The sequence below is a fragment of the Myotis lucifugus genome, unplaced genomic scaffold, assembly GCF_000147115.1.
Source record: "Myotis lucifugus unplaced genomic scaffold, Myoluc2.0 scaffold_109, whole genome shotgun sequence".
In the NCBI taxonomy this organism is placed as follows: domain Eukaryota; kingdom Metazoa; phylum Chordata; class Mammalia; order Chiroptera; family Vespertilionidae; genus Myotis; species Myotis lucifugus.
Window position 1 is genome coordinate 2,924,230 of NW_005871157.1, and position 14,330 is coordinate 2,938,559.

The following is a 14,330-nucleotide window of genomic DNA, read 5'->3' on the forward strand; positions in this document are numbered from 1 at the left end:
CTCTGAATCTGTCTTCCAGACAAAAAAATAATGGAGGTACTTTTGTTGGCTTAAGAATCTATGAATAGTGGCGTTTCCTTCTGCTTCTCTTGTGAGCTCCCTGATAAGTTTCTTCTCTCCTGCTCCCTCCCGACTGGTATCTCTTGAACCAGCTGTTGGGAGTTACCATTTTTTCATTTTATCTCTTGAGCCAGGAGGCCCAGGCAGGGTATGCCTGGCAGGCTGGAGTGGGAAAGATCTGCCATCTGAAGAATCCTGGAAGAAACCTCTAAGCCTGGTGCTCCAGTGGCCTCAGGCGACCCTCTGAGACGTTACCTGGAGGACACTGAAGGACGCTGGAAGAGATGACTCCACAAATAGGAAGCCCACATCCAACCCCAAATCTCAGGCCCTAAACATAGCATGGGCTACAAGTTGCTAGATGATTGTGGGCTGTTTTGATAATACAAAGAGAGAACATGTATGCTTGGGACTCATCTGTGTGAAAGAGATAAGGAGGTAGAATTTGCTGGTGAAAAATAAATGTCCTGAAAGCAGAAGCCAGAGCCCAAACTCTTCCGAGCCTGTGTGGTCTGGGGCTCTCTATCAGAGGGTGTGGAACTATCTTGGGATGCAGAGCCCATGTTTTTTTCTTGTTCTACTTGTCTAGTCACAGAGGAGACAAGACACAGGAGAGGATCCCCTATTTGGCTGTCTTTGACCTTCTACAGCCCAGCTATTTATTGGGCTTCTGAAACTGTCACCAGAAGCATTCTCAGGGCAGCTGTACTGGCCTGCTTGCATGTGGGCTATCTGTAGAAGGATATAAAAGAAACAGCAAAGAACAATGGTTGCCTGTGGAGAGGAGAGCGGGGCGGGGGGTGGGGGAGTCATACGGTGATTTTTCTGCTGTTGGCTCTTTTATACTTTTAAAACTTTAAACCATTGCCCATTTGAAGAATCTTATAAAAAAGATGAAGCTGCTGCCTTCTCACTCCCCACCTCCCCAAAAAATATTCGTCATGAGAAATGAAAAGGTAAATTTTTCATTATTTGATGATGATAAGTTTTTTACCTGGAAAACATGAATCTACTAAAAGTGATTATAAAAGATAAGATAATATGGTAAGCTGATCTTAACTTGGATACATTCTCAATAAAAATGCCACCCAGCCAGCATTGCTCAGTGGTTGAGCACTGACCTATAAACCAGGAGGTCATGGTTCCATTCCCTGTTGGGGTACACACCCAGGTTGCAGGCTTAGTTCCCAGTGGGGGGGGTGTGCAGGAGACAATCGATCAATGATTCTCTCATCATTGATGTTTCTCTCTCTCTCCCTCTCCCTTCCTCTCTGAAATCAATAAAAAAAAATATTTTAAATGCCAACAAAGTTTTTTTTCTGACACTAGAAAAGTTGATTCTAAGGTTAAAAATAAATTTCTAAAGGCTCCCTAGATATTAAGACATAATATGATATTACTGTACATAAACCAAATGTATGCATTAAGTAAGTGCTAAATGTGGCAAGTAATATTTAACTAACATCTACCAAAACTTAAAATGTCTATACTTCTGAGTCACCTCTAGGTATTCTATCATGCAAATAACCAAATATGTATAAAATGAAATATATACAAGTATATCCATTGCACTGGTAGTTACAATAGCAAAATATTGGAAACTACCTAAATGTCCATAAATAAGGTACTGTACAGATAAATTATGAGACATGCATTCAAAAGAGTACAAGTCTGAAAAAGAATGAAGTAGCTCTATATCAACTGATACAGAACAATCTCCAAGCTATATTGTTACATGGGATAAGCAAGCTATAGAGCAGTGTGAAGAGCAAGCTACCTTTGTACACAGGATGTGTGTGTGTAGGGAGAATATATATGAATTTACTTGTGTTTATATAAAATATTTCTGAAAAGTTATTGCTTCTGGGTAGGAAAATTCAGCCCCACGTAGCTTCACAAAAACCCATGATCTAGCAGTATTTCACTTGGGCCACTTTTGGGGTAGCCTGTGATGAAACAGATACTGCTTTGGTTGAACGGTGAGTGTATCATGTGAGAAGGATAGAGGGAGGAATGACTGAAAAGGTCTGTTCTGCTTCCTAGCACTCACACCTTTTAACTCCCCAGACTCTGGCAGAAAAACAAATTGTCAGCTGCTGTGTACCCAAGAATGCATTTATTCATTGATGACACAAGTATTTATTGAGCACTGCTGTGCATCAGGAACTTATCAGGCACTGGTAATTCAGTAATAAATGAGATAAATGTGTCCCTGCTACCCAGGAGCTTATATTGCAGCAGGGGAAACAGACAGTATGAAATGCTTACACCATTAATTATTTATTTGCTATAAAAGAGAGGCTTCAAGTTCTAGGACCTAGGTGTGGCGGTCAGGAGGCTTCTCAGAGAGAGTGATATTTAAGCTGAGAAACTGGAAGGATAAATGGGAGTTAGCTAGCTAATGGGGCAAGGGGAGGGGCTGGGTGAGAGGAGAGAGAACGGCATGTGCAAAGGCCCTAAGGCAGGGAGCAATTGAAGGAAGGCCATGGAACTGGAGCACAGATTGTGATGGGAAGAGGTAAGGCAAGGGCTAAACCTTGCAGAATTGAGTCAAATGTTTTGATTTTTCCCCTCAGCGTGCTTGGAAGCTATTGAATGGTATTTTAAGCAAGAGAGTAACACAATCAGATTTGCATTTAAAAAATACGAGGCTGAGTAAAATAGGGAAAATTATTTAGTGGGGGGAAAAGTGGAAGAGAGAGGACCAATAAAAGACATGGTTCAAGTGAGAGATGATGGTGGCCTGGTCAAAGGAGTTTTGGTGAAGATAGAGGTGGACAGATTTGACAGAAATGTAAGGGGTTAAATTGGCAAGACATGCTAATGGACAGAATTTGAAGAGCAAAGAAGAAAATACATTGAACATGACTCCCAGGTTCAAATAAATTAATTGTGCTGGTACATTGCTTTACAAAGCACTTTTATATGTGTTATCTCACGTGATCTGAACCTCAGTCTTGTAAATTAAATAAGGGATCATTATTTCAATTTAATTGGTGAGGATCAGGGAGTAAACATGTTTATTTTAATGAATGAATAATGAATAGCAGACTAGCATGATACCATCTCCCCTATTGAGAATAATTAAAATACTGCCAGAGAGAATTTAAGATGACTAACAATGAAACATGATGTTTCAGAAGAGCATATATTAAAATGATGCAAAAGATGAAAGACGAGTAGAAATGGAGATAAAACAGAACGAACAATGAGGCCAAGAACCTACATCATACCTATGTCTATATACATGCTGTCCACTCACTAGAAATGTATCCATCTCTAAACTCCCAGGAGTTGAGGCTTTCCCAACATCCCGCAGGTTATGGTAAAGACGACTCAAACTAGGGTCTTCCAGCCCAAATCCCATATATTTGATTTCACATTGGCCTGTAATCTAAACCACCACTGAGAAGGTCTCTCTATTCAAATCTAAAAGTTCTCAAGGATTTCTGCTTTTAGATATAGCAGACTAGCATGATACCATCTCCCCTATGGAGAATAATTAGAAAAGCTGAATAAAAATTTAAATACCGCTGTAACCGGTTTGGCTCAGTGGATAGAGCGTCTGCTGCGGACTGGAGAGTCCTGGGTTCGATTCCAGTCAAGGGCATGTGCCTTGGTTGCAGGCAGCTGGGGGATGTGCAGGAGGCAGCTGATCGATGTTTCTCTCTCATCGATGTTTCTGACTCTCTGTCCCTCTCCCTTCCTCTCTGTGAAAAATCAATAAAATATATATTTTTTTAAAAATTTAAATACCGGAAAGCATCAAGGCAGCAAGGGTTTGAGGGATGGAGATCTGGAGAGAAGAGAAGCTCAGCCTGACAGACTGTCACTTTTCCCTTTGCGGGATTTGCTGATTCATAATTGACAGATGATAGCTTGCGAGTCTGAGCAGATCTGGCCATCTCACAGGGTTGGAGAATAAAAACTGAACTTCCAGGGCTGCTAAGGATGAAAGGCCTCCATAAACACCCCAGATCTTCAGTGGGCCCCCCCAAAGGTCTGTACTCCAGGAGTAAAGATACATAGGAAATAGACTAAAACTTATAAAAACTGAAACATATTTTGTTTGTTTTCAGGAACTCAGTCAATGGAAGTTTTTATTCCCGTTGACATTGTCATGGATATTATCATCCTTATTATTATTTATCTAACAAAGTTGTAAACATTGGAATAGCATAGAGTGGTTAAAAATTCTTTTTATTGTGATAGAACATTTATCATCTTAAGCATTTTTAAGTGTACAGTTCAGTAGTGTTGAGTATATTTACATTGTGTGAAAGAGATCTCCAGAACCTTTTCATCCTGCAGAACTGAAACTCTATGCTCATTAGGTACAAGTCCCTTTTGCCTACTCTTCTCAACCTCTTGCAACCACCATTCTCTATATCTGTATATCTAGTAGCATTCTTTCAATATCTATTAATTTGACTAATTTAGATACTTCATGTAAGTGGAAACATATAGTATTTGTCCTTTTTTCACTTTAGCATAACATCCTTAAGGTCCACCCATGTAGTAGCATGTAACAGAATTTCCTTCCATGCATAATATTCTATTGTATGTATATACCACATTTTGATTATCCGTTCATTCATTGATGGTGTTTGGGTTGCTTCTGCCTCATGGCTATCGTGTACAGTGCTATGAACATGGGTATGCAAATATATCTTCAAGACCCTGCTTTCAATCCTTTTGGATATATACCCAGAAGCGGGGTTTGTGGATAATATGGCAGATCTATTTTAAATTATTTGAGGAACTGACATGCTGTTCTTTAAAGTGATTGCACCACTTCACAATCCACCAACAAGGCAAAAAAGTTCCAACTTCTCCGCATCCCCACCAATACTTGTTATTTTCTGTGCGTGTGTTTTTTAAAATTTTATATTGTCCATCTTAGTGGGTGGGAGGTAATATCTGAATGCAGTATTGATTTGCCTTTCTCTTATGATTAGTGATATTGAGATTTTTTTTCCATATGCTTGTTGACCATTTGTATATCATCTTTGGAGAAATGTTTATTCAAATGCTTTGCTTATTTTTTAAAAATCCTCACCTTAGGCTATTTTTTCCATTGAGTTCTAGAGGAAGAGAGTGGAAGAGAGGGAGCAGGGGGAGAGAGAGAGAAAAATATCGACACATTGATTAGTTGCCTCCCGCATGTGCCCCTACCCGGCCTAGGAAAATTGCAACTGAGGTATGTGTCCTTGACTGGGAATCAAACCCGAGACCCTTTGGTCCAAGGGCTGACACTCTAACCACTGAGCCAGACCGACCAGGGCACTCTGCCTATTTTTAAATTGGGTTATTTGATATTTTTGTTGTTGAGTTATAGGAGTCCTTTATGTATTCTGGATATTAACCCCTTATCAGATTTATGTTTGTAAATATTTTCTCCCATTCCATAGGTTGCTTTTCAACCTTTGATGAACAAGAGCTTCAGAGTTTGGTGTAGTCCTATTTGTCTATTTTTACTTTTTAAAAAAATATATTTTTATTGATTTCAGAGAGGAAAGGAGAGGGAAAGAGAGATAGAAACATCAATGATGAGAGAGAATCATTGATTGGCTGCCTCCTGCACACCTCCAACTGGGGATTGAGCCTACAACCCAGGCATGTGCCCTGACTAGGAATTGAACCATTACCTCCTGGTTCATAGGTCGACGCTCAACCACTGATCCATGCCAGCCAGGCTGTCTATTTTTACTTTTGTTGCATGTGCTGAAACCCCACTTAAATCAGCCTGGATTATGATGCTCTGCTCTATCCTGACTGCCTGCCAGAAGGAAAATTCTCTGTAGAATATGAGGATTATCCAGAGCCTGACCTTATTCTCTGTGATTTTTACACACAGTATCTAACATTCAACCCAAAATTACTAGGCATAACAGGTAACAAGACTAAATGGCTGAGAAACAAGAGAAGAAAAAAAGGCAATAGAACTAGGTCCATAGAAAATTTAGATATTGGAGGTATTTATCACAGACTTTTAAAAATGTGATTATTATATTTAAGAAAATAGGTGACAACTTCTCTAATTTCAGCAGTTGATTGAAATGTGTAGAAAATAACCAAATGTAGATTGTAGTATCCTATATAATAAAAGTCTAATATGCTAAGTGTCCAGTCGATCAGTCCTTTGTTCAACCAATCAAAGCGTAATATGCTAATGATATGGTAAGGCTGTTCAACCGCTCACTATGATGTGTACTGACCACCAGGGGGCAGATGCTCCAACTGGTAGGTTAGCTTGCTGCTGGGGTCTGGCCGATCAGGACTGAGCTAGATAGGCCAGACACACCCTGGAGCCCTCCCACAGTCCCTCCCCTGCTGGCCAACCTCCTACGCCCCTATCTGGCCCTGATAGTGCACTGGTGGGGTCCCTCAGCCTGGCCTGCACCCTCTTGCAATCTGGGACTCCTCAGGGGATGTTGGAGAGCCAGTTTTGGCCCTATCCCGCAGGCCAGACCAAGGGACCCCACTGATGCACAAATTCGTGCACTGGGCCTCTAGTTTAAAAATAGAATAATTAAAATTACAAACACTATAGGTGAGTTTAATAACAGATTTAGCACAGCAGAAGAGAGGATTAGTGAACTAGAAAACAGATCAGTAGAAGAGATCAAATTAAGCATGGAGAGAAAAAATAATGGAAAAAATAGCAAAAAAGACTTTTAGAAAAAAACTCTCAGAGAAATTGTAGTCCCAGAAAGAGAAGAGAGAGAGAGGACAGAAATGTTTGGAGAAATAATGCCAAGAATGTTTTTAAAACTAAAGCCACCAATTCAAGAAATGCTGAGAACTCTAAGCAGGACTTTTAAAATGTTAAAAGTAGCCAGAGAAAAAACATATTACTTTCTTTTTTAAATAATTTTTTATTTTCAATTATAGTTGATATAAATTATTATATTCATTTCAGGTGTACACCCCAGTAATAAGAAGCTACATAACTTACTAAGTGATCATCCCAATAAATCTCCCAACCATCTGACACCATATATAGTTATTAGAATACTAGAGGCCCAGTGCACAAAAATTTGTGCACTCGGGGGGGTCCCTCAGACCGGCCTGCGCCCATTTGCAGTCCAGGACCCCTTGGGAGATGTCCACCTGTCAATATAGGCCCACTCCCCAGGGGATCAGGCCTAAGCTTGCAGTCAGACATCCTTCTGGCAGCCAGGGAGCCCTCGGGAGATGTCCAACTAAAGGCTTGGGCCCCCAAGGAAGCTGTGATGAGGAAGCTGGGGTGACAGAGGAGCCACACTGTCCCGCCCTGCTGCCCCGGGTCGGGTCGCACATGGGACGCCCAGGCGGGCCAGCCGATCGCTGCTGCACCGCCTGGCCGTCCCGGGTAGGGTCACAGATGGGACACCCACTGCCCTGGGTCGCAGATAGCAGGCCCGGATGGCGGCAGGGCAGGCGGGATGGTGCCGTCCCGCCCCACCACCCCAGGTGGCAAATAGCAGGCCCAGATGGCGGCGGGGCAGGTGGGATGGTGCTGACCCACCCTGCCCGCAGTATGCAAATTAGCCGCCATCTTTGTTGGCGGTTAATTTGCATATCATGCTGATTAGCCAATGGGAGGAGTAGCAAAGGTACGGTTAATTACCATGTTTGTCTATTATTAGATAGGATTATTGATTATATTCCCTATGTTGTACTTTACATTCCCGTGACTATTCTATAACAACCAATTTGTACTTCTTAATCCCTTCACCTTTTTTGCCCATCTCCTTATCCTGCCTTCCATCTGGCAACCGTCAAAATGTTCTCTATTTATGAGTCTGTTTCTGTTCTGTTTATTTGTTTATTTTATTTTTAGGTTCAATTGTTGATAGATATGTATTTATTGCCATTTTATTGTTCATATTTTTTATCTTCTTCTTAAAAAAGACTCTAACATTTCATATAGTACTAGTTTGGTGATGATGAACTCCTTTAGCTCTGAAAAGCTCTTTTATCTGCCCTTCAATTCTAAATGATAGCTTTATTGGGTAGAGTAATCTTGGTTGTAGGTGCTTGCTTTTCATGACTTTGAATATTTCTTACCAATCCCTTCTGGCCTTTCTTTGAGAAATCAGCTGACAGTCTTATAGGTGCTCCCTTGTAGGTAACTAACTGCTTTTCTCTTGTTTTTAAGATTCTTGCTTTGCCTTTAACATTTTGCATTTTAATTATGATGTTTCTTGGTGTGGGCCTCTTTGGGTTCATCTTGTTTGGGACTCTGTGCTTTCTGGACTTGTATTTCTATATCCTTCACCTAGTTAGGGAAGTTTTCTGTCATTATTTTTTCAAATAGGTTTTCAATTTCTCACTCTCTCTCTTTTCCTTCCAGTACGCTCAGTGATGCAAATGTTGGTATGCTCAAAGTTGTCCCAGAGGCTCCTTACACTACTTTCATTTTTTTTAAAATTCTTTTTTTCTTTTTGCTGTTTGAATGGGTGTTTTTTGCTTCCTTATATTATAAACCGTTGACTTGATTCTTGGTTTCATCTACTCTACTGTTGATTCCCTGTAAGTTATTCTTTATTTTGGTTAGTGTATTCTTCATTTCTGACTGGTTCTTTTTTATGCTGCTGAGGTTCTCACTAAATTCATTGAGCAATATTATAATCAGTGTTTTGAACTCTGCATCTAGTAGATTGCTTGTCTCCATTCTGTTTGGTTCTTTTTCTGGAGTTTTGTTCTGTTCTTTCACTTGGGCCATGTTCTTTTGTCTCCTCATTTTGGCAACCTTCCTGTGTTTGTTTCTATGTATTAGGTAGAGTTGCTATGTCTTCCTGGCTTGGTAGTGTGGCCTAATGTAATAGGTGTCCTGTAGGGTCCAGTGATACAGCCTCCCCAATCACTCAAGCTGGGTGTCTCTCCATTCCCCCATGTGGGCTATACGCTCTTCTGTTGAGGTTGAGCTGTGATTGCCATTGGCATGACAATGTGAAGGATTTATCTAGGCCCATCATCTTCAAGGACTGGCTGTGACCACTGACCACTGACCTCCAACCATCGTGGAGGGTAAGCTATACAGGGGCCCACCACACAAAGCAAGACTTACTTCAGCAGGGCTCTGGTGTCTGCTGAGTCTTACCCTTGAGTGTCTCACTTGTAGAGGTGATTGAGTTGTGCTTTGATGTGTTTTGAAGCTGTCCACTGGGTGTGGTGGTTCTGAGACCTCTGGATAGGTGCATGCCAAGGTCAGCCACCACCTGTGCTTTGTCTAGGACCACCCTCCATAAGCTACAAAGAGATCTGCAGATGGTTGCTTTGTGTGCTGGGCTTGGAGGTACATAGGCAAGGTCAAGCTGTGAATAAAGGCTGGTTGCTGCTAGTGTCAGGCCTGGGGCCACTTAGCAAGAGGTATGGGATTTGCTGAGGCCAAGATGCTGCTTTGTGAGAGATTTTAGGAAAATCTGAAGCATGCATCAAGACAAGTCATTCATATGGAAAAACCACTGGAAACAGCTTGGGTGGGCTTGAAAGTTGGGTGAGGCAGGGCCTCCGGGAATCACCAGGGTGGGGCAAACAGTGTGAGTCAGGTTGATGGAGACTTAGATATGGCACCTGTCTGCTGGCTTTGTGAGGGAAGGGCTCATCAATGTAACAATGGATTCTGCCAGCACTTCTGTCTGGGAGAAAGCTCTCACCCTGATGAGAATTCAGTCCCTCCCTATGTCTCTGGTGCCTTTCAAGCTGCTGACCCCAGGCTGGAGCTCAGAGGGAGTGAGTCTGAGTAAGTCCATGTGTGGGCCCTTTAAGAGGAACTGCCTGGGACTCCAGCAGCCTCAGTCTTCCTCAGCCTGAATCTTGCTGGTTTTTACAACCAGAAGTTATGGGGACTTCTCTTCCTGGCATTGGAACACTAGATAGGGGGGCCTGGTGGGCTGGGACCCCTTGCTCTTCAAGGGGATTTCCACAGCTGAGATATCCTTCCCAATTTTTATCTATCACATGTAGGTGTGGGACCAGCCCACTCTGCATCTCTGCCTCTCTTACCAGTGTTGATGTGGCCTCTTTAATTCCCTAGTTGTAGGACTTTGATTCAGCTCAATTTGAGGTGGTTCTGAATGATGGTTGTTCTGTAGTTTAGTTGTAATTTTTTGTTTGTTTGCTTTTTGTTAATTCTCACCTGAGGATATATTTTTCCATTAATTTTTAGAGAGAGTGGAAGGGAGGGAAGCAGGGAGAGAGAGAGAGAGAAAAAAAACACACATGGATGTGAGAGAGACACATCAATTGGTTGCCTCCTGCACATGGCCTGATTGGGGTCAGGGATTGAACCTGGAACCCAGGTACATGCCCTTGCCTGGGAATTGAACCTGAGACATTTTGGTATGAGGGTCGATGCTCTAACTACTGATAACACTGGCCAGAGCTAGTTGTAATTTTGATGTGGTTATGGGAGGATGCAAGTACCACATTTACCTATGCTTCCAACTTGGGCAGACGTCAAAACACATATTACTTTCAAAGGAGCAAAATAAGATTAATAGATGACATCTCAATGAACACAATGGAAGCTAAAAGACAAGTGAGATGATATCTTGAAAAATTCTGGAGGAAGAGACAGCTAATCTAGAATTATATATATGAGAAAATATCTTTCAACAAATGAAGGCATATATTTCCAGACAAACAAACACGCCTTGAGTTCCATTGTTCTGCCCAAAGCAGCAAAATGGGGGCTCAGGGCACATTTTATCAACTAATTGACTAAATGGGTGAATTAAAAATTAGGAATCTGAACAAGGATTCCCTAGAGTTTTTAGTTTTAAATCATAGCGATAATGCTAATATCTGCACAAGAGTAATCACTGATAACCTTTAATGTTTTTCTTGATGGAAGCCTATTATCCAAAGAATTGGATGGCTCTGTTTATTACATAAAGGGGCAAAGTTTAAAGATATATAAGGAAACTGAGAGTCAATTAACATACTAGTAATTCCTGATCTTTGATTTTGAGACCCTACGAAAAGGGTCTCAATGAGCCACTCTTTTCTGAGCCAGCCAGTTTTGTAGTCCAGTTTAAAAGGTCTTGAAAGACCATGTGACTTTTAAACTTTCCTGGAGGATTTTTCCAACCTGAGCAATTGGTGGGTCAATGCTCAGCTATTTCTGCATTAAGTACGGTGCGGGTGCGATCAGTCAGCTCTCTCAAGACAAGGGCCGAGCTGAGGTTCTGGATGGAGGTGCTTCCTTTTTCCTTATTGTGCCACAGCTGGACACCTGCCAGAGAAACTCTGTGAGCAGCTGGGCTTCCCTGCAGACTGGCAGACATACTCTGCAGTTTACTGATGTTTGCATACCTAAACTTGTTGCAAGATTTTTATTTGAGCTATAGCCTCTTTAAATTGTGAGAACTGACTTCCTTGCCAAGGAGTAGCGGACATAGTAGCAGGCAATGAAGGCATTTACAAGGCAGTTTCTGGGTGTGATGATGGTACAATGGAGCAGTAGTTGTAGAACCTGCCATCTATAAGTGAGAAATAGGCAGAAAGGGAAAGGGAGAGAGAAACATTGGTTCATTGTCCCCACCCCTCCTGGGGGGCTTGAACCTGCAACCTGAGTATGTACCCTGACTGGGAGTAGAACCGGTGACCTTTCAGTCCACAGGACGATGCTCTCACCAACTGAGCCACACCAGCTAAGGCCCATGTTGTATTCTTTGCTTCATGAAGGCACCAATAGAAAAGTAGAGGGCTGAAGAAGAGTAGGGTTAAAGTATTGATTTTTCGAATTCCTTCCCTATATCATCACTGAAGGTCAGTTCTTGGCAGGCAGCCCTCTTCACATAAATCTTTCTGTCTTACATATGTGGAATGTAGGCAGTGCGTTTCCAACAATCTCTCCCTCCCTTCATTTCTTCAGGTTTAGGGATCTGAGTGTCCCACAGTTACTGTGGTTCCCTACCCCCTGGCCACTCCCGAGGATATAGCCCCTCTCCTCAAAATACCCACCAATAGACAGAATTAAAAGGAGAAATAGATAAATCCACAATCATAATGGGGAATTTTAACATACTCACTTGGTAATTCATAGAACAAACAGAGAAATTACTGAGGGTATAGATTTGAGCAACTGATTAACAACTTGACCTAATGGACATATATAAAACCATGTGCCACAAAACTGCAGAATACATACTCAGAAGCACATGAAACATCTATCAATGGACTATATGCTGGCCCACAGTACAGGTCTCAACAAATTGAAAAGGATGAAAATCAGAGTAAGTTCTCTTGAAGCATCCATCTTATATAAAAACTGCTGTTTGAAATTTTAACCCTGCTATTTTGGCTTCTGTAAATGCTTGATTGCTTAAATAACTTATAGGCAATGACTGTGATCCAAGACTTACTAGTTGTACCGGTTAATAGTGCGGATTTTGTAATCAAAGAAAACACGATAATTTCAAGAGAAACTTCAAAAGTGCTTTATTCAAAGTAATGTCCATCGCTAGCTACACATTTCCCCCATCTTTCAGGTAATTTGTGGATACTGTCCCAATAGAACTTTTCTTGTTTTGAGGCAAACCATTCAGAGACCAAATTTTCCACTTCTTCGTATGTTTTGAAGTGCTGCTCAGAAAGTGCGTGTGCCATTGATCGGAACAAGTGGTAATCTGAAGGAGCAAGGTCTGGTGAATATAGCGGGTGGGTTAATACTAGTATATAAGGTTTACTGCAGTTTAAAAAAAAAAAGGTTTACTGCAGTTTTAGCCACTCACTAGGGGTCTTGGAATGTATCCCCCATGGGTAAGGGGGAACCACTGTATAGGTTATTTTCAGCTCCCTGCTACCAGGGTTTTTCTAGTTCTCAGCCCATTCTTTTTTTAAAAAAATATATTTTTATTGATTTCAGAGAGGAAGGGAGAGGGACAGAAACATCAATGATGAGAGAGAATCATTGGCCAGCTGCCTCCTGCACACCCCCAACTGGGGATCCAGCCCACAACCAGGGCATGTGCCCTTGACCGAAATCAAACCTGGGACCCTTCAGTCCACAGTCTGATGCTCCATCCACTGAGCCAAACCAGCTATGACTAAGCCTACTCTTTAATAGGGCTAATCAACCTACTATATAATTCCCACCACACCCTCTACTCTCCCTCTGATTAACTACACTTAGCCTTTAGTTTACATATAATAGAATTATTTGACTTTTTAATGTGTATGCGTTTAATATATGTCCTAAACAGTTCTCTCAGTCATAGTTAGTGCCTGAAGGGCAGGTGCATCATGCCTTTCTCTAGCAGAATTATGCACAGTACCATGAGAAAGGTGCATCCAAGAGGAGATAATTAAAATTCTTTTGTGTTCAGTGGGACCATTAAACACAAGAAAGGCCTGAGAGTGTTTCATTTCCTATGAAAAATCTGCCTTCCTTCATTATTCAGCTGGCTTTATCCCCTGGACCCAGCCATCCCAGATCCACCCAGGACCACAATGCACTGGTAGACTTTGAGCCAAGAGGCTGGAACTGCTAGGACTCAGGAACTTCTTGGATGCACCATAGGAAGGGATTCAAAGGAAGTTCAACTGAGAGACCTCCCAGATTTTTTTCCAAGACACAAAGATGATAGGTAGTATGTAGAAACACCTACAAAGGTTTTTGTTTCCCTAACTGGATCGTGACTGATACACCATATGTAAGTACCTTACTTATTTGTTGACATGTTTATTGCCTGTGCTCCTCCTGGCCCCCACCATGTAAGCTCCATGGGGGCAAGGACTTTGTTTTTTTGTTGTGTTTTTTTTTACTGCCTTATCCCCTATACTATAATAATGGGTGGGGTCCAAGGCAAGCTAGGAGTGCTCTGCAGTCAAATTCTTTTTGTCTATACTCCTGAAAAAGTGGCAGGCCCAAAGGTGACCTTCAGGATTGAGACTATTGTCTCAAAATCAAAGATCAGGGATTACTAGTATGTTAACTGACTCTCAGTTTCTGAATGAATGGACTCATTGAAACAATGGGACACTCCAGCATCCAGGGAATAGGTGGGAGCTACTGCAGGGAAAGTGATGATTACATGGGTACAAAGTAGATGAGAATAAGGACTGAAGTTTATTGGTACGAGGAAATTAGCCATTGCAATGTCAAGATGACAGTGAGCTGCACAGCCAGTCTTCTTCTTTTCTTGACATCTGAGCAGTTAATCATGGTCAAATGACCTACCAGGTCATTGAACCTCTGTGCCATCTCACACTTCTGGGTGGGACACATGGGATCCCTGGGCCCTGACAGATCTGGGACTGTGCAAATGGCCCAGGGA